The sequence below is a fragment of the Coptis chinensis genome, chromosome 1 (assembly GCF_015680905.1).
Source record: "Coptis chinensis isolate HL-2020 chromosome 1, ASM1568090v1, whole genome shotgun sequence".
NCBI classification, from domain to species: domain Eukaryota; kingdom Viridiplantae; phylum Streptophyta; class Magnoliopsida; order Ranunculales; family Ranunculaceae; genus Coptis; species Coptis chinensis.
Genome location: NC_141456.1, coordinates 14,071,896 through 14,090,675, shown reverse-complemented (window position 1 = coordinate 14,090,675; position 18,780 = coordinate 14,071,896). Strand labels below are relative to the sequence as shown.

Below are 18,780 nucleotides of genomic sequence, written 5' to 3'. Positions count from 1 at the left end.
TTATTTTTATTAATGTCAAATTATCAAAGTGTCAAAAAAGAAAATGTTCATGCCGATAATTGTACCAAGAAGAAGGCCAATGTGTTGTTATCTGGATGAGATTCACCCTTGGTACGAGGCATCACAAAATGTTCCAGTTGGTTAAGAACAAAGAAGACCTCGTCAAAAAAAAAATTTGTATCTCTAACCCTAACTTTACTCATTTGGGTATGAGTGACTCACTTCCAGTTATTAATGAAGATTGTATTAATTATTATAAGGTTAGATGTCTCTTTTGACAGAAAAGGAGGGAAGGAGCAACTAGAGTGATAGCTTGGGATATTGAAGGAAAGTCAGTTGCCACAGTTTTTGGAATATTTGAAGTCAGAGCAGTGAAGAAGCTAAGTTTGTGGTCCACCCGGTTGGAACTCTATATGCGAGTTGTTTTCTCAATGAAGGAGATAACCAAACAATGATTCAGACTTGGGCAGGTGCAGACTCGCAAAGTCGGTAAAATCTTTGAGTGCTGATACTAGAGATCTGAGGCTCGAACTCTGTCAGCATCAAAGAGTTACTGATCTCATTTAAAGCAGGTTTGCTGATAAAAAAAAAATGATTCACACTTAGGCAAATCATACACCTTTCACTACGATAGATAACCTAGCATAGCAGTTATAGCGCATTGTAACAACTTCAAAACTTTTGACCAGTAGTATAATCCATATGTTATTGGATTAGTAGGCTTTTTAACAGAGAGGCCCATGCCACCATCTACTAGTCTGTCTTGGGTTAACTAGTATTACACCCCCACTATATAAGGGTTAACTAGTATTACACCCCCACTATATGAGCCAACTAGTTTTTGAGCCCGTTCAACGAACGGGGACCGTTTTCATATATATTTTTAATATTTTATAAATTTAATTTTTGAATTATTATGTACTAAAACATTTTAACTATAGAATATTATAATGACTGTTTTCATCTAATTAATTTAATTTATTTTTAATATTTTATAAATTTAATTTTTGAATTATTATATACTAAAAAGTTTTAACTATAGAATATTATAATAATTAAAATTTTGATAAAAACACAAATTTCTAGAAATATTCAATCTACTACCTTGATAGTTAACCATTTGATAGTCTAAAAAGCTTATGCAGAAAAAAAATAAAAGCAAAACTTCGGATAACTAACAAAGAATTTTGGTTATGTAAAGAATTTTGGTTATGTAGAGAGAATCATAACTCTATCATTCCCTATTTATAATTGCCTTTAGATAATTAATATCTTTTTTCAGAATGTGAATTTTTTCTTCCTAAATTTGTATGCACTGATTTCTAAGCATGTCGTTCTTTTCTACAATCTTAAGTTTGTTCCAAATTTCTTCTATTTCTTCGTAGTTATAGTCTACTACTTCAAAGTTTATCTCACTGCGCAGTATTTATAGATTTAAATTGATTAGGGTTACCTATTTGATTAGAAGTTTAGTTTGTTTATTATTCTAACTTCATGTATATCTATAATTGTACTATTCGATTAATGTTGCAAATATGGTTTGGTGTATTTAACTTGGGCTTAAGGCCATTATATTTTTCACATATAGACTTGAGGATTTTATTTTCTTTTTCATGTTTGAGGTTGGTTATTTCAACATACTACTTGATTTCACGTCTAAATCTCTTAAATTAAATACAGATGTGGATATGGACTGTGCTGCTGTAAACGAAGGTGAAGCTCTTGTATTTGCTTTGTAATTATAACACATATATGAACTTATTTTTGTCGTTTCTCAGATATGAAATTATAATTTTGCACTACTTAAGAGCATATCCACTATTATGATGGGAGAATCTCTCTTATAAATAAAAGAAATACAAATTATTCGCCCTTTAATCAAAGAATATGATTTTTCTGCATGTACATTGATAGACACATTGAAGACAATGTCAAGGTTGTGGAAATGGATTTTGGGCAATGTAGAGGGAGTACAAAGAGCAGAATGACTATTTAACCAATGTTCTTGTTGAAATGGGAGATCAAAGATATTCAAAGACATTATTATGCGAGAACTAAAGCAAAACCTGTCTCTAAACATGTTATTAGCAAAGATGAGCCCTAATGCTTGCGGTAGACATTTTGATGATAATTCAGTGAGTATGAGAAGCAGGCAGTTCATCACAACTTAAGTGTGTCAAAACCTGATCCAAGTTTATTAAGTATCTTTCAGTTTTGGTCAAAGCTATTATAATATTAATGCTTTCTAGCTCACCATTTTCATAATCGATTGTGCTCTTGTGGTAATTTGTGGTGATTTAGGAGAGTTTATATAATGGAGTTGCAAAACTGCCTCGATAATACTAAAAAAATCTAGACATCTGAGAATGTTGCTGACTGCCTAATTATTTCGCACTACCAATGGTGTGTTTTTTTTTAAAAGTTCATCTGGTATTTGGCATTAGAATACTGAAGGAGGAACTCACTATCTCATTAATATTTGGAAGACAACATCCAAAGATTTACATTGTTGAATGTTCAGTGCATCCACTTATTTACAATTACTCACTTCTTTTAGAAGGTCAGCAAATGAAACAATGCTATGATACGAATACCTACTCCAAAGGTGACAAATGACTTATATTTTTTTCGATATCGAACACAATATAACTTGAAGTAGTCATATTTGAAAAGCGAGTGTGCTAATATTATAAATTTAAACTAAAAATTAACGGATTCAATAGTTACAAATTTTCATAAATAAAAAGCGTTAAACCTCGGCCATTAAAAAAATACTATGTGACCAACATAATAAAGTTTTGGTATTAAAGTACTAATCCTCATGGTTTTCTTTTTTTTATTATGGAACTCTACATGCCTTTCATTCCTTTAATTTTTTCTTCAAGATAATATATTTTATCTTTGTTGTGTTTATCATCAACCAAACAATCTAGCATAATATTTTTGAGGATATCGAGTTGATTCTGCTTTTCTTCAACTTCTATTCTTTTCTTCATAAGTTCTTTGAAATTGAAGTCTTCAATTTCTATATCACGTTCATCCTTTATAAACTGTATTGCGTAAAAAGCTGCTGAATCCTCTGCTTTTGCAACAGAATATGTTGGGCTTCCATCAATTTCTTTAACTATGACATCTTCACTGTTAAAGAATAAGTCTTTTGGTATCTTTAATGTCACAGTGCTTTTGAATCGTCCGCTCTCTAATTCTGTGTTGTAGATTGGATCTTGTTGAATGTTAAGTCCTGCTTCTAGAATTTCCTTAAACAATTTTTTTTTACATAAGCTGTAATTTTCATACGCCATTATCTACAATATACATAATAAAATGAAGTCAATAAATAATTGTAAATAATAGAGAAGAGGAAGAATGAAATAATTAGTTAAATAATTTTTTAGTTTTATGGTGTGGGCACGTGCAAAACGTGTGAGGGGTAATTGTTGCATTTTGAAATGGCATAACACCAGACACACCACAATAGACGGTTAAACTTGGTAAATGAATTGTTAACTAACGATAGGGTTACCTAAAGCTCAGAAACGTAAAACTTTGGGTCCAACACAAATATCCATATTATTGGGACGTCCTAAAGCTAAATCACCTTATTTTAAATTAGATATATTTTTTTTAATTAGGTAGAAGCTATTGGGTTTAGAAACCTATAAGTATACTATTAGTGTTGGGCCTGGGCCGAACAAATTGCGGGTATTGAATCTAAAATTCAATTCAAATTTAAATCGCTATCTGTTTTTCCCACGCAGCTTCCTTTCAAAAGCGCAGATGCAATTGCCTGTAATGGCGAAGCTTTGGCATTATCATAAATGTCACTGAAGTTTCTTGGACCCTTAAGAGTAATGCTTTAAACATCATACCATCTTTGTTAGCATCGTAATTACTGATGCTAACTGTCTCTCTGACATTGTTTTGTGCTCTACCAGAGTGGTGATAGATTTGTAGTGAAGGTGAGGATCTCGGGATCCTCAGCTGCTAGGATATTCTTTGAACATGCAGTTCGCATTCAAGCCGCTCCAGAAGTCAGGAGAGAGACCAAAAGATAAATAGTCGCAGGTGTTCAACCACGGGGTCACCAATTACAGAGGGTGGATTTTGGCCTTGACTTATGGGTATTGTTTTGGAGTGGAATCGACGGTGGACAACATAATTGCACAATACTTTTATGACAGGTTCAATCTAAAGCTCGAAACTGCCGGAATCATTGCAGCAAGTTTTGGTCTAGCGAATTTCATTTCTTGACCTGGTGGAGGATTAATCTCTGATATGATGGCTAAGAGGTATGGGATGAGAGGTAGGCTCTGGAGCCTCTAGGTGGTGCAAACAATTGGAGGTCTACTTTGTGTGTTGCTTGGTAGAGTGACCACACTGGAGGCTTCAGTAACTATGATGATTGCTTTTTCTAAATAAATTTTGTTGTCTGGACGTCTGGTGTCACAATAACAATGTTGTTAAAATTATTTTTAAGTGTTTCATATATGTTTCTGACTTGGGAGTAATAAATTTGTAAATAATATTTACACATCCCCAATTATTTTTTCATTTTGCTCCCCGCTATGTTTCACTGAAAAAATAAATAAAAGAAAAGAATAAATTTTTAGGTTTGTAATCGATTCAAGTATGTCCTTGAATACGATGATATTATGTCCCTCCTACCTGAAACACTTTAAACTTTTAAAGGTCATGGATGTAGGTAGAGGTCTTACTTGTTGTTTCTGCAACATGACCATAAAGACCAGATACTGGAATGTTTGTCTTCTTTGCTCCCAGGGCAACTGGTGGAATGACATCTTTAGTTACATCTGATAAATGTATATTTGAGAGGTGACCTCAAGGCTTATCCCTCATATGTTTGTTCTTGTACTGATATCAATTCATATTATTTTCGACACCTAAGATGTCTAGTAACTTGAGTACAGTTATAATCATGTCTTAGTTTGTCACTTTGTCCAACGCACCGCGTTTCTTTGAAATTTATGTCCTCTTCTTATCATCTGCTCATTAGAATTTGTCCAAATTCTCTAAATAATTTCATGATTTGTGTGATTACATACATATACTGACAATTAGTTTTGTATTTGCTTGCAGCCCTCATGTCTTTATTCTTGGTCCTATTGGCCCCTCTTCCGACTATACGCACAACTCTACCTACATTATTTGAGGTAGTTCATCTTGGCATGGCAAATCAATCATTAAAGGCTGCTTTCGAAGCGATTCGAAATCGAGGAGCTTGATATAAGGTAGCACCGGGTTTTTCTTATTTTATTTTATTTATAACCGGTATATAGAATATATTAATAAGAGAATCGATCACAAAAGTAGACGGAGCTAAGCTACACTTGTCTACATTCTCGTAGAAATTTCCTATTAAAAGAGCACCAATGAGACTTCGTCTCATCATACTTCAAGAAAAATTTACTTCGCTTTTCGAGAAGCTCAATGCCCTGAAAACTAACAATGTATCAAAGGATGATTCAATTCAGAAGATGGTTGGCATTTTAGATTCAGAACAATCTAATGGTGAGTCTTCTCGTTTGCTTCTCAATAATGATCATCCCATGGTTAGAGTTATGGCGTGAGTCGGAGTAGATAGAAGTGACTATATTAATGTTTTTTGGTTGTTATTTATATGTTTTTGTTCTTCAAATTAGGTAATGATTTGCTGTGTTTTTTTCTTGTATATTTAGTGGCACGCGGATCAAGACTCGCAAATGGAATATAACAGGACTCCTCCGGACCACCCGCATTTGTAGATGCAAAGGGTCCGTATATCTGGATAATGCTGGTGATTTGGTAAGTCGGTCCTTGAGTGTGTGGTAGTCCAGTATTTGTACATATTTTTTGTATCGGTCACCATCAGCTCTTGATATAACTTTGTCATTTAGTTCCAGTTTCATTCTTATATCTAATTGCCTTTTGTTTCAGGAGGAGAAAGCCAATGCAAAAGATCTGCATCCAAAGCTTCGACCTTAACTTTTCAAGATACGGATGCCATGTGTAATTTAAGGTATCTTTTCTAGCTAATTCTTGGATCTGGTTTCCAATAATAGCCGGCGTTTTTTATTGAATATTTGCAAATTTCATGGGTTAATCCCACTTCGTTGGATATTTTTTGGTAGATGTGAAGCATTTTAGAATATAATAATCGGGGCAAGTGAAACTTCGATATGCTACTTCCCATATCTTCCGTGTAATCAAATAAACTTTTAGATATTGAAAATCTCGTGGGTTTTATCAAATTTTAGCTCGTTATTCATGCTTCTTTCTACCCAAGCATGATGCGGTGTATGCTAGGAATGGATTGATCGTCATCATAATCCAAGCCCTTCTCCAACCAACTTGAAGTCGGGAATACCCTTTTCAGCCATTTTATATTATCCAGGTCCTAGCAAATCTTTAAGAACTTGTTCTAGGTATATAATATTATTTCTTCTCAAGTACTTCTCGGATGACTCATAACCCATTACTTCTAAAATACTTGTGTTATGTAAGGATGAGATGTAAATGCTTATGCATTGTAACTCAACGGCTTTTTTGGTCAAGTGTATTGTGTACAGAAGATATCTTGAAGTCTGTAGTCCTGCTGAAAATTTTAATCTGAGGTACCTTATTATGCATAACAATAACACATGAACACTGAATGAGTTAAGAGTTGAAATTTTGAGAGAATACTCGTTTTCTCCTCTTCCTTTTCCCTTGTTACTTGTTCTACTAGATACTTTTAATTAACTGCAACTCTAGAAACTTCTCCTTTGGACACCGCCTTAATATGTTTTATGTTTCGATATCATGACATAGTTTTGTTTGGTGAAAAATCTTCGTATAATTTAATTCCCTTGTTAGACTTCAAGAAGCAATTTCCATTCCAAAGGATTAGGTTCCAGTTTAATGGATGACCTTAAAGACCGACTTTACTGTTAACAATGAAACGGTGTTATATAGATCATTGTTTACGGACGGTGGTAGCCACATTATAGCAATTCGTTTGGGCCAATTAGATTGAAATGTCAGATTGGTCCACTTTGAATAATATGTAAACTGTAGATAGGAGTGACTATATTAATGTTTTTTGTTGTTCTTTATATGTTTTCGTTCTTCAAATTAGGTAATGATTTGTTTGTGTTTTTTTCCTCAGATATTTAGTGGCATGGATCAAGACCCGCCAAATGGAATATATAGCGACTCCTCTGACCCTACCGCATTTGCAGATGCAAATGGTCCGATATATATCCGTTCATAAGGTCGGGTAATCGATTATTTCGAAAACACAAAGTTTATAAATAGAAAAAGTAATTAAGAAAATCAAGTGTAAGAGCTTTCTATATGAGCACTGTAGATATGTCACCTCTTTCAGATATCTACAAAAACAGTCAAGTCTCTTTTCTTGTCCTTTTATATAGAAGCTCTTTGTAGTCTTGATTGTGTAATCCTACCTAGTTGCTAGGTCAAGTAAGAGGTATATTTACAGAGTAGAAAAGACTCTTAAGTATTTATTTGATCTCATATTAGCACAAGGGACATGTTGTTCTCTTATCTTGCAATTTTATTAAAGGGCCGATGGTTTCTTATTGTTATTGTGGTATTAGGATCTAATGGTTTTGACACTGCAGGTGGTTTTCATAGGAGGCCGAACACAACCTGGCACAACAAAATCTGATGAGGGGGAGCGACATACCTATTCTCATAGATTGTGAGCCAACACGCGAAGCTATTTTGCCTTCTGTTCTTTACCTACAGAAGATCTTGCGCAGGAGGCCTTTCCTCATAAAGAATCTCGAAAATGTTATGCTATGATTCCTGCAGTCATTGGAGCTTTTTGAAGAGAATGAAAGAAAGAAGCTTGCTATTTTCACAGCCCTTACATTCTCCCAGAAGTTGTCTGGACTTCCCCCGGAGACAGTTATGCAACCGCTACTCAAGGATAATCTTGGGGGAAAGGGGCTAGTGCTTACATTCATAACAGACTTCTTCAAGGAGTACCTGATTGATAACAGTGTTGATGATTTTATTACACTCCTGAAGTGGGGTAAGATGGAGGACAATCTCCTTGATTTTTTTCCTTCCGCAAAGCGCTCTCCTGAAGGTTTCTCTGAGCATTTCACGTGAGTGTTCCTTTCGAAGATTAAAGCATATCTTTGTTTTCGTAGTGCATTTCAGAATACCATTTATATGCTTAAAATGATGAAATTAGGGAATAGCCAATGAGATGAAAATTAATAAGTTTATGGAGTAATTTATTCATGTGATGTTGTAGTGGTATTGGATTTACTGAGTTTTAATTGTGCTTTATGTTGCGTTATGTCTATTTCTATTCAGCAAGGAAGGCCTGACTGGGTTGGTCGAATCTGATGAGAAGAAAATATTTGAGATCAAACTCAAGGAAATGAAATCTGCATTGACCACCCGGATAGCGAGAGGAGATTGACATATCTCGAAGTCATTGACACCGTGGAAGCAACGTGTTAAGGATGCTAAGCTGCTGATGTTGAGGTCGTGCGATTCTATGGGATGTAATTATGGATGTTGTTCGGTGGTCGGGAAAAATCAGCAACAAAAATGCCAATGCATTGATTGCCCGGGTTTGTGCTTTACCATTTCATTAGTTTTAGTTGCACCATTTTATTGATTTCTAAATTTTAGTTGGTGTTTTACATATTTTTCTTGTCGTTCTTTTGCGGATTGCTGCATATAAAGTTAATATAGAAATTAGCCATTTGGTGTTATCCTTGGCCACTCTGTAGTCTGGGCATAACACAACAATAGCTTCAATGGGACAAAACCTCATTTTCCTTCACAAATGTAGCTGAAATGTAAATAAATTTTGTTGTCTGGACGTCTTGTGTCACAATAACAACGTCACGTGTTGGAGCGTGGTCATGCCTTTTGCATTTATATCTGTAAAACTTCAATACAGTTTTACTATGGTCAGGCATGGTAGTATACTACACTTGGATGGAAACTATAAGTAAAGATTACTTTCAATTGGGGCTATAGTATCTTCTTTGGAGATGTTGGAGAGGTTTTATTTTTGTTTCCCCGATTTTTGGGTTTGGTAGGTTCAGGAAATAACAAAATACTAATGTGTTGTTAAAATTATTTTTAAGTGTTTCATATATGTTTATGACTTGGGAGTAATAAATTTGTAAATAATATTAATATATTTGATTATATGTACTATTTATTTCCCTCTATTTTTCCTGTGTACTTGGTAAAGCACTCATCAGATCACACATCCCGCAATTATTTTTTCATTTTTGCCACTAAAATTTGCCTTACTCAGAATGGGCATTATGCGTAATCTGACTTCTTAAGTTGGGGATTAGACTTATGCCAGTTTCCTAGGTTGTCATGTTGTATCAGCACAAATATTAGATTACAGGCATGATTGAACATCTGAATTTAGATTTAGCTATTGTGATGCGAAGCAATTAGTGCAAAAAGAGCATTTGTAGCAATGGTGCCAAATATATCTAAACATGCTTGGATCATGTCCTATTGCCCATGTGTTTATAATGATTCGAGACTTTTGAGGTATGTGTAACCGTTAATTGTACAGTCCTCAATGCTGTCATGAGGTATCAGTAAAGGTGCCAGTGGATGTTACAAAATGGAAAGAGAAAGTTGTCTTTCCATGGTGCAGTTTTGGGAGGAATATCTTCTTCTACACCATCACCATCTACTTGTTCATCTACACCTACCACTACCAATAACATCACTATTACTACTGCAACGACTTCTGTAAAAAATTTGAGGTGTCTAAGATGTTATTCAACCAACACCAAGTTTTGCTACTACAACAACTACAATCTCATTCAGCCACGCCACTTCTGTAAGACATGTAGGAGATACTGGACTAAAGGCGGTGCGCTCCGTAATGTTCCAATTGGTGGATGAGGGCCACATGATTGGATCCCACCATAATTGTGTTCTATGTGTGTGTGTGTGGTGTTGTGTTTGTATCTAATAATGTGGACATTGTGCAGGTACCTGTTAATGCTAAAAAAAGCAATCAAGGAAAATGTTGTGGTGGCTGTCAATAATTTGTATGATGGCTTCTTTTTTCGTCGCCATGAATGCAAGTTAGGATCCAAGCAGAAGAAAATGGAGAAATTCTAAAAAGGAAATCTAGAATAGCTTAGAAAGCCAGAGGATGCAACATAGGCAATGTACTGATGGATAAGGTAATTCTAACTAACCCCTTTTCTTTATTTTTCGATTGTTAGAGTATTGTCATCATGGTGGTGGTGGTCAAGGAGACGCTTCTAGTATGAATTCTGTTGTTCTTTATCATTCCATTATCCGATTTGATTTATCCTTTTTTGATTGTTTTTTCATTTATTCCAACTATTAAATATCTGAAATCGTAATAGTATTTACATAAATAAGTTTGAAATCGTAATAGCATTCACATAATGAAGAAAAACCAAATTAACTCTTAAAGGACATGTAAAAACAGAATTATTAAGAAAATTCAAATGTCAACTTATTTTCTCCATTGTTCATTGAAGAAAGTCATACATACGAAAACAATCTAATATCTTCCAACTGAATTGTTGGCCGTTATTCAAATAACATATTGGCTCACTTAATCATGTTGCATCAAACTAAATTGTCGGCATCTATTCCAAATCATTGTTCTCAAGATATTGAATGAAAAGTTTTTCAAAGTAAGTTATTTTGTAATTTAAAAGTTACATCAAATTGTTTAAATAATATTTTGAACACAATACCTTTGATTCCGAGTTTTCCGATTTTTTTTGCTTGGAGAGACCTCATCCAGTAGGATTCTTGTTTTTATTTTTTTTTTTATTTACTCCATTTTCCTGTATTTTTGACATGTACAAATTTAAATATGAAAATATTTGACCAATGGTTGTAAGGGAAGTTAGTTTAAAAGATAAATACCGCCGATGATTTGAATGTCTCATAGTGTCGGGTTTCTTCTATGTTTTCCTTATCCATTTTTTCTTCCAAGATATTGTTTTACTTGAATGTTGGATAGATTTCATGCATCTTGTACTCATTTATCACAACTTTGAAGACGTATGTCTTTCCAGATTTTTTTCTCTAATTCTTCTTTAATTTCATCCCAACTATTGCCCCTGGATTGTAGAAATAAAAATGCATTAATATAAATTTCTAAAAAAATTTACTTGGTATCAATAAAAATTGTATATATACTTTCTTTTAAACTCATTTTTTAATTTTGTCAAATGGTTGCTGCACTATGTCTTACGCTTTTATTTCCAAAAACAACAAATGCTTGTTTGATTTGTTTCATCTTGCACACAAAAGTTTAAGATAGTACCAACATAAAGAGAACATAACTTATCATATTAGTAACATATAAACATAATTTTATTTTAAAATTTCAATTTGTTTACCTCTCGGATGGTTTATTGTAAGTAGTTTTACAATCCTTGCGGTATGGCTCATCCCCCGCTTCCACATGTTTGACAAGTCTGAGAATTAGCAAGATTTGTAATTCCAACGATTTCCAAAAAGCTTTATAAATTTTGCTTTGCAAGTAAATGACTTATGCTACAAATAAAATGATTTATGTATCAGTATAAAAAACATAAAATACTATTTTTTTTTAAATCTCTTCCAGAATCTTTATTTAAGACTAACCTGGTTGCATCTATTTCTGCCTAATTGAATTAGGTCAGATATGGTTACCCTGTCTTTACTAAGTAGTTCAGAAATTGTAGTACACAGAATATCCAACTGTGTTGAATGCATTGACGTAGTCTTCTTTTTTGCATGAATTCTTCAAAATCAACAAATGAAAACTTGTATTGTCTGAATTTTTTCCATCTTCCTTTGAAACGGTTACAACCAGATCTTTTTAAAGGAAATGGTGAAGTTAACTACATCGGCTCATATTGAAATTTTGCTGCCTTAACCTCAAAATTTTCAAAACAATAAATTTCTCCTTGTTTAATTATTTTTTCAAAGGAGTTTTGGATTTCCTTGTCGATTTTAGCGTGAATTTTATTTTCCTGTAATGACACGGTTTTAATACAAATATGTTAGATAATACAAGGGAAAAAACATGCTATTAATTGAATATTTATGGATAAAATTTAAGAGAGATAGTAAACTGTTTATGTTAAAAAATGACAATAAATTGCAAACAATAATATATTGAAAACATATCATGACTTGACTCTAATAGTAAAATTAGATCAAATAACTTTTACCTTTTCATCAATCAATATCATCTCAATTCCAAAAACTTTTTCTTTATACCTTGCTATCCACATTCTGCTTACTCGTGTTATTATTTTACAAGATGGTGAGTAAAGGTTAAGCTCGTCTCCAAAGTCTTGCACTTCCTCGCCATATCATCTAATCTCTATAGCATAAAAAGTGCTTCTACATTAGTCCTTTCATAAAAGGCTATAGCATAAAGGAAATTCACATTATTTAGTCAATGTTACACCAATAAATAATCACAGATCCGATTAGATAATATACTCATATTCTTATATACCCGGCCAAATAACAAAGTGGTGAAACCCAAAATTGAGCATATTAAACAAATATAACATAGCCAAAAAAATATGAAAAATATAAAAAAATATATATTATCGGCTACATACCGTGAACACGACCAATATACATCGATGCTTCCATTCTTAGGCCGTCAGCCTTATAAAGTGTAAAAACTTAAACCAAACTTAGTGAAAAATATAAAGCTACCAATGACACACACACACACCAATTAACATTATGTGCATTGTGTGGACCCGATATATTTAACGATTCTACATATTTTAATATAATAAACAATAACAACATAAAAAATGTCAATGGAAAATAGACAGTAGAACCTTACTTGAAAGGTGCTACACAAAACAATAAATATTCTTCAATAATGTTTAACTTCAACCAAAGTTTTCTAGCATAGTAAACACACAAAATTCTTTCACAGGTGGAGTGATTAACTGTAATGGATGCTTGCATTACGCTTGAAGAATATACTAACATGTACATCCATTACCCTTGTATACTGGAGTGATTAACTTAGAAATAATTAGAACTATTGTGCAAGCATCTTTACATGTACATCAACAAACAATCATATATGCAGATTTGAGATGATCATGTCGAAAGAGTAAACTTGCTTGTACAGCGCTGACCGTTGTACATGCATAATCAATATTGGCTCTTGAGACACATTTGTGTAACAAATCAGACGTTTCAAAGTGGAAAAAATGAACCTAATATTCAAAGCTAACAATCTGATAAACCATAAAGGCATGAACTTATTGTTAATCAACACTATTTGACAATATATGGTGTCTTTGAAATAACTTGTGTATGTGCCTTATGTTGCTTCCCATTAATAGTTTTCTAATCTTATGTTGAATGGAAGCATGAGTTTCATATATAATATAAAGTTAATTCAGAGTTGTGATTGTAACTGTAGTCAATAAAATCGTGTAATATATATTCATACAATTAATTGCATGAAAATAAATTCTTGACTACTAAATCATAAATCAGTTACAGGATCAAAAGAACCCATTATCATACCTTTTGCAATATTCTCGCTAACGTGCTTTCGCCTCTTCCTAATTTCGATATCTAAACAAAATAAAGGAACCAAAATCAATAATTATGAAATTAATTCATGATGACTTTGCATTTTCATCGGTATCAATCCACCGTCATCCACTTTTACTGATTCTAGAATGTAACTAATTGCTTAGACAATCAAATTTTGGAAAAATATAAACAATCATTATAAGATATCTGAACTTAGTGTTGCTAAATAAACTTGTAAGTATCATACTATTTGAAATTCAAGCATTCAATCGAAAGAGATTTCTTGTAGGGGTACTTTTTGAATAGTTCAGAATTTACCTTTGAATTTGTAAGGTAGGCTCCTTTTTTTTAGTGCTTTATGTTATATAATCGTGATGGATTTATATAGGTTTAGTATTAAGTTGATTTATTGAACCGATTGAGTAGAAAAACAGATAAACATTAATAGTAATAGAGTCCTACTAAAAAACAATATTAACAGTAATAGAGTCCTATTAAAATTGTAAGATTTAGTTAGAGATTTTGTTGCCAATCAACAAAATAATCTCCACTTTGTGGCGATAAGATTTAGTTAGAGATTCTCATTGAATATAATTTTGTGTCCGAAGTCGATAAAGTTGGACATCCAGTGTGATGTGCGATTCATACTTGCCCGGTTATGCTTGATAATAAAGTCCTATTAAAATTGTAAGATTTAGTTAGAGATTCAGATAAACATTAATAGTAAGAGTCCTAAAAAACATTAACAATAATAGAGTCTTCATCAGAAGATTTAGTTAGAGATTCTATTCGCTATAATTTTGTTTCGAAGTCGATAAAGTTGGACATTCTGTGTGATTTGTGCCGTATTCATACTTGTTTGCCGGTTGTAAGGTTTTAGCCAATAGCATAACAACCTCTCTTGCTTCCTCTCACCTCTAGCTTTTTCTTCCTAAAGGCTGCTGCTCCATGTACTAATTAAAACTTGTTGGTTGGTTAGAAAGCTAGCTTCTTCTTTGCTCTTTTGCACTGGGAATTCATAAATATGGCCTTGGTGCTATCATGCTCAGTGATGTCCTTTAAACGAAGTTTCTTCCTTTTGCTCTGTCGGTAAATTACATTTTCTCTTGGATGAATCACATCTCGTCAATAATTTGATCTTGAACATTTCAACAAAGAATTAGGATGTCAAGTCCTAAAATGTTGGCATCTCTTTCTATTTTAAGATGCCTTGTTTCTATTCGGATGTTAAGTCCTAAAATGTTGGCATCTCTTTCTATTTTAAGTTGTCTTGTTTCTCTGAGGTTAGCAATCAACCAAGCTTCCAAATCCTAATTTTTCTCCACCACCTCCAAGTCTTCCAACCTAACATCTAATGTGGAATCACCTAAGACACGGTCATTAAGCAACTAAGACAATCCTTTTGTGTTTCTTGTTTAGGTTAAGAAACATTGATAATTAAATATATCATCGTCTCCAAATGCACCAAAAAACACTGGGAAAACAAAAAAATGGAAATACAAAGAATATAAACACCAAAATAGTTAACTTCATAATTCATATAGAAAACCAAGTAAAAAGGCTACACCACTTAAAGCAACATAGAAGTTGTAATGAACTTTCTTGGACTAAATCAACTACCTAATATCCCCTATAAGGTTCTCATGCATTAAAGAAGACCAAAAGCATAGTAAGGATAAGTTATTAAAAAGTTAAAAAACACCATAAAGTATTTTTTGTTTGAAATACAGTACCTTCCTTAGATTGCTTGAAAAACTTCTTTATACACAATGTTTTGTGTATATCCTTTTGGCTCGTCATCTTCCCTTTTGATTAGAAATTTTAGCCCCTGTCTAGATGTCGTTCTCGAAACAGCAACATATAACTGCCCATGTGTGAAAATTGGTCGTGGTAAATAAACACCAACATGGTTGAAAGTTTGTCCTTGACTCTTGTTTACTGTCATTGCGTAACACACTTTGATGGGGAATTGTTTCCTCTTGAAGACAAATGGCCACTTTGTGTCAGTTGGAGATAGGACAATTCTTGGAATATAGACAGGTTCACCTATGTTTTGTACCTGTAATTATGAATTTGCTTATATGATTGTAAAGTTCCAAATATTTATTGGATCAAGTATTTTCTTACCCGCTATAATTTTTGCTTCAATAACTTTGGATCCCATCCTTGTCACAATCAACCTAGTTCCATTGCAAAGCCCCGTTACTCGATTCAAATTCGCATTAACATTATAGGAACACCAACTTTCAGCTCAATGTTATGGTTTGGTAATCCGTAAAACTGAAAAGTATTCAAAAATTTTTGTAGGAAAGAGAACGCCCCGTTTCAAAGAGACTTTCTCCTCAGAAAACAACAACGTAATAAGATAATAAAAGTTAAAACAGTTATTTATATAACTACTTTTTTTAACATGCTAACCTTCTATAGGACAAAGTGTGTGCGCACTCAAGTAACTCCATAAATCTCCTCGAAGTGATGAAATAATGTATGAGTTGATTTCATCAATCTGTTTCATTCTTAAGGGGCCAAGATGTTTCTTTCCTTGAGGTACTTTACAGAACCGTGATTGTTTGCAAAATTTGGATAAATATTTGAAACAATATCTTTAATTTGAGTCTTCGATTCGGAATAAGAAGATCATCCTCGAATTTGTATCCATGTTGGCTCGATATCGTTCTCCATAGAAATTGTTGGCAACTTTCCGTCTCCCCGGATCTAAAACCCATTTCTTTGAAATCTTCTATAGAGCTAGTTGTTTTACGGATCAACATTGTCACTTTTAATCTCATGTTTTGAGTCGGGATGAAAAACTTTACATTTTCCCCAGATTTTAGACTTGTCAAATAGAATTAAAAATGGCAAAATTAATAATTGTTCAAGGTTACTAAATGAATTATTTGATAAAATTAAGATTGTTTGATATATTCAAAATGGTACCTGTTTATTGAAGCGTCAACAATGTCACCTCTTTTACCCCTTGGAATAACTGGCAAAATATGTCTGAAGTCTCCACTCATTAAAAATGTTTTTCCGCCAAAATATTTGTTATTTTCATCCATTATGTCTTTTAAAGTTCTGTCGACAACTTCGAATCCGTGCCTATAAGTCATTGGAGCTTCATCCCATAAAATAAGATCTGCTTTTTGTATTAGCTTCGCAAGTTCTTCATGTTTTGAGATTTTGCATGTCGACTCTTCAACCGGTAGGAATTTCAATATTGAACCTAGAATGTCTTTGTTAAGCCCACGGTAGGAGTAGTGATGCTATTCCAGAAGAGGCAACTGCAAGAACAATTTTACCTTAAGATCTTAGCTTTGAGATGATAGTTTTGTATAGATACGTCTTTCTGGTTCCTCCACTGCCGTAAACAAAAAATACACCTCCATTCTGTGAATATACTGCTTGGGTGACTAACTGGAATACTTCATGCTGCTCAGTATTAAGAACTTCATGCATTCTAACGTATTCATCACGTAGTCAACGACAATCATAGTCAAGTTCTCCTGCGATCAGTCTATTACCAGTTGGCATCTGGTCTTTCATATTTGGAAATGGGAAGTCATTGACCTTTGCTAAAGTTTTACCTCTTCTGAGCATGATTATTTCAATCTCGCATAGAGTGTAGTTCTTTATTTTTCTCCTCGATAAAATCAATGTCTGATTTCCATTGATTCTTCTATCTTTGAAATAACATGTCATCTCCTAATGCACGTGATGTTTCTCCCATAGTTTTTCAGGAAATGATATCTCTCACATCAACATTAACGTCCACAAAACAGCTCTGCATGATGCTTTAGGACATAACCATCCGCTAGCTTCTTTTTAGTTGCATCATCCCACTCTTTGTCATCATCGAGCAAACCTAGTGCCTGGCAGGTAAATTTAATTGAACAATTAAATATGTATAGTTTAAAATTAAAATTCAGCATATATTAACTTCAGGAGTTATTCAAAATAGACAACAGGAAAAAACAAATCTAAGTGTGTATGTGTTTCCTAAGTTTATTTGTAAAAGTTTTAGGAGAGTCCCTTTTCTTTATTGTCGGATTAAGTATGCTCCTCCAAAAATGCTTCCACCGTCTCAACCAACCTATCCACACTCTTGAGACGAAATCTTGGCACGAAAGTCTCTTAGCAAATGTTTTGTAATTGTTACCCTACTCTCTTAGCAAAGTGCTGCCAGTTTAATTTAAACTTCATGTTTTAACAGTAATCTATATATATTTAAAATTTTCCTTCTAGTTATCTAGCATCTAAAGTAGCTTAAGCTTGGAAATGTGACTTGTAGGACGGGGAAGACATCATGTGCTTTCGGGTTATCGCTAATCAAGCGAGAAGTAACCAAACACTATTTCCTTAGGGAAGACATCATGTGCTTATTATTGCTAATCAAGCAATAAGTAATGAAAAACTATTTCATTTTTCCCTATTAATACACACATTTGTCGGTTCCTTTATAAATAGACTTACATTTGTGACCCGTTCTACTTGAATTTTTTTTGCTTTCCTAAGTTTATTTGTAAAAGTTTTAGGAGAGTCCCTTTTCTTTATTGTCGGATTAAGTATGCTCCTCCAAAAATGCTTCCACCGTCTCAACCAACCTATCCACACTCTTGAGGCGAAATCTTGCACACAAAGTCTCTTAGCAAATGTTTTGTAATTGTTACCCTACTCTCTTAGCAAAGTGCTGCCAGTTTAATTTAAACTTCATGTTTTAATAGTAATCTATATATATTTAAAATTTTCCTTCTAGTTATCTAGCGTCTAACGTAGCTTAAGCTTGGAAATGTGACTTGTAGGGACAGGGAAGACATCATGTGCTTTCGGGTTATAAGCTAATCAAGCAAGGTAAGTAACCAAACACTATTTCCTTAGGGAAGACATCATGTGCTCGGGTTATTGCTAATCAAGCAATAAGTAATAAAAAACTATTTCATTTTTTCCCTATTAATACACACATTTGTCAGTTTCCGCCTATAAATAGACTTACATTTGTGACCCGTTCTACTTGAATTTTTTGCTTGCAAGAAATTGCATTTTACGTTACTAAATTTAGCTAAACATGATTTACCATGTTTTGTTGTCATATCTATTCCTTTTACTTTATTTTACTTTGTTGTCATGACTCCACCGCTAAAAAGAAATGTGTTGTGTCGCCAAAGGAAGCAACGGGATACTTAGTGATGAGTGATGACCTAATGGCGGATGGACTGCCTT

General features: G+C 33.5%; 1 pseudogene; it reads left to right on the top strand.

Moving 5' to 3' along the window:
* Positions 1 to 5,390: 5,390 nt before the first annotated feature.
* On the top strand, positions 5,391 to 8,612 carry LOC147522346 (uncharacterized; annotated as a pseudogene).
* Positions 8,613 to 18,780: the final 10,168 nt, after the last annotated feature.